This window comes from Cucurbita pepo, chromosome 6 (assembly GCF_057944985.1).
Source record: "Cucurbita pepo subsp. pepo isolate OVF chromosome 6, ASM5794498v1, whole genome shotgun sequence".
NCBI lineage: Eukaryota > Viridiplantae > Streptophyta > Magnoliopsida > Cucurbitales > Cucurbitaceae > Cucurbita > Cucurbita pepo.
The window spans coordinates 6993179-6996384 of NC_141803.1; the positions used below are offsets into that span (position 1 = coordinate 6993179).

Here is a 3206-nt window from a genome sequence, read left to right on the forward strand (position 1 = left end):
CTAAACTCGTATCTAGGTTTAATAAAAAGTTTCATAACATTTGGAGGTCATCTAGATCATGAACCAAAGTTAAATTTCCTTAAGTGCATTATGGTCATTTTACACCGTTACTTGATTTAGCTAATTAACCTTATCTAATGATTACCAAATTTCATATAAACTCTTAACATGTCATATTATTCTCAGTATTAAAAATTCATAGGCAGTCGAGTTCATTTAGTGGGTTATATTAATGTTACTTAAATCACAATCAATTTAATCGGTTCGAAGCCTTAATTCACGGTTCTTTGTGTTTTTCTTTCACATTCCTTTAATTCATACTTAGTTTAAGGTATATAAAAAAAATCCAAGCAAATTCTAAAAGTAATAATTAAAAAGAGTCCAAAATGGTTTCTTACCTCATCATGAACGTTCGAGACCTTTATTCTATAAAGGGTGTGTAACTCATATGGTAGAGCGCTCGCTTTGCATTGGAGAGGCACGGGGTTCAATTCCTTGCACCTTCATTCTTATATTTTTTAAATTCTAGCCTATCGAACTTGAATCTGGATCCTTTTTCCCCTCCTATATATGGTACTTGTCATGAACCTGAGATCCTGTATTCAAGGCTTCATACATTTCAATTCATATCTAGGTTTAATGCAAGGTTTCTTAGCATTTGGCAATCATGAAGATCATGAACCAATGATAAATTGTAAATTTCCTTCGGTGCATTATGTTCATTTTACACCGTTACTTGGTTTAGCTAATTAATCTTATCCAATGACCACCAAATTTTTCATATAAACTCGTAACATATCATATTATGTTCAGTATTAAAAATTCACAGGCAGTAGAGTTCATTTAGTGGGTTATTTTAACTTTAATTAAATCCTGAGAAATTTGATAGATTCCGAGCTTTAAATCACGGTTCTAGGTGTTTTTCTTTCACATTCCTTTAATTCATACTTAGATTAAGGTTTATACAAAAATGTTTTTCTTTCACATTCCTTTAATTCATACTTGGATTAAGGTTTATACAAAAATCCAAGCAAATTCTATAAGTACTTCTTAAGAAGAATCCAAAATGGCTTTTTACCTCATCATGATCGTTCGAGACCTTTATTCTATAAAGGGGGTCTAGCTCATATGGTAGAATGCTCGCTTTCCACATGGGTTTGTTTTTAACGAGAAATAAAACACAAGAATTTAAAACACAACTTTCAATACATTTATTTTATCCATACATAAGTAATTAACAAATGGAATGAGTACAAACATTCTAGTCTATTACACAATTTCTTGCTTTTTTTCTTGTTCTTAGTGCCATACATTCTTGATCGCGCGGCGTCATGATCTAGACATGCTCATAACTAGCTTTAAGAAAAATTAAGTCCTAGATATATTTTTCGCCCCGGCTTTTTGGCTTTGTCGGATCTTTGCGAGGTTTGTCTTCGCCAATCGAACATCGGTTGTGCAGAATCCAAGCTCGTTCAATCACACATGCCGCCTGCGCGTGTATGTTCAATAGTATGCGACACAACTGACTTACCTCTACACTAGGCCAAGTCATTCCCCTCGACCTTGTCTCTGCTCGGGCCATGGACTCTCATTGCACCATCGCGTCTCATCTTGTCATCTTGATCTCCATCGACATGGCCAATATGTCTTGATACCGTCCCGAGTCTCAGGGTGTCGTTGGCCATCAAAACTCACTTGGTCATGCTATCGAGAATGGGCCCGCGTGTCGCTCATCTCATCGGGACTTGCAGAACATCCATCCATCCGAGTTCTATCGAGGCATTGGCCCTCCCGTGCCCATGCCATGTCACTTACGGATACCGTGTCGGATAGCGGGTGTATGTAGCAACCTCCAACACACAGGCTAGAACGCAACACCGCACACCCGTGCCGCCCGGTACTGTCCTTGAAAAAACCCATTTCAAAGGAAGCTGCACGAGACACTAATCTCGACACGCTCGCCCACACTGTGACACACGTATGTGCCAGAGGGTAGCTCATTTAGGCCATAGGGTACAGGAGGAGTTGTAAGTACTTGAACTCCTTAGTTCTGTTCTTGAATTGTATGTTCTTATCATGATCTATGTTTAAGATTTTGATCCCTGGAGTATGAGGTCTCAACCTTAGTTCTGGTCTAAGGGTCTTGGTACGGTTATTTTAGGTTCTTATCTTCAGAACTTGAATCTTGATTCTTTTCTAGTCCTTGATTGTTGTCTTATTCTCGAAGACACAACCCCTAGTATTTATGGTACTAGTCATGAACGTGACATCCTGAGTCCAAGGCTCCTACGTTCCAAGCGACACAATGTTAACCTACGTCCAAGACTTCATACATTTCAAGTGACACAGTCTGAACCTATGCAATGGTTTCATGCGTTCCAAATGACATAGTCTAAACTCACATCTAGGTTTAATACAAAGTTTCATAGAACTTGGAGGTCATCTAGATCATGAACCATAGGTAAATTTCCTTATGTGCATTATGGTCATTTTACACTGTTAATTGGTTTAGTGAATTAATCTTATCCAATGACCATCAAATGTCATATAAACTTCTAACATGTCGTATTATGCTCGTATTAAACATTCATAGGCAGCAGAGTTCATTTAATGGGTTATTTTAATGTTACTTAAATCCTGAGAAATTTGATAGGTTCGGAGCCTTAAATCACGATTCTAGGTATTTTTCTTTCACATTCCTTTAATTTATACTTGGTTTAAGGTTTATACAAAGATCCAAGAAAAATTCTAAAAGTACTTCTTAAAAGAGTCCAAAATGGTTTCTTACCTCATCATGAACGTTTGAGACATTTATTTTATGAAGGGGGTGTAGCTCATATGGTAGAGCGCTCGCTTTGCATGCGAGAGGCACGGGGTTCAATTCCCTGCACCTCCATTGTATATTTGTTTTAAGATTCTAGCCTATCACACTTGACTTGTGAGTTCTTATCATGATCTATCATTAAAACTTGGATTATGACTCAACCTTAGTTGTCCTTGTGATCTAAGGGTCTTGGTACTATTGTTCTCGGTTCTTATCTTTCGAATTTAGATCTTGATTCTTTTCCTACTTCTTGTCCTTGTGATCTAAGGGTCTTGGTACTATTGTTTTGGGTTCTTATCTATCGAATTTGGATATTGATTCTTTTTCTACTTCTGGATTGTTTTCATGTTCTAAAAACACTCCATGTGGTATTTATGGTATA

At 37.1% G+C, this 3206-nt stretch overlaps 1 non-coding gene across 1 annotated transcript; it reads left to right on the top strand.

Annotated features, from left to right (window-relative positions):
• The first annotated feature begins 2823 nt into the window (after window positions 1-2823).
• TRNAA-UGC (transfer RNA alanine (anticodon UGC)) lies at window positions 2824-2896 on the top strand. Its single transcript has one exon. It is a non-coding gene; the product is annotated as a tRNA-Ala (tRNA).
• Window positions 2897-3206: the final 310 nt, after the last annotated feature.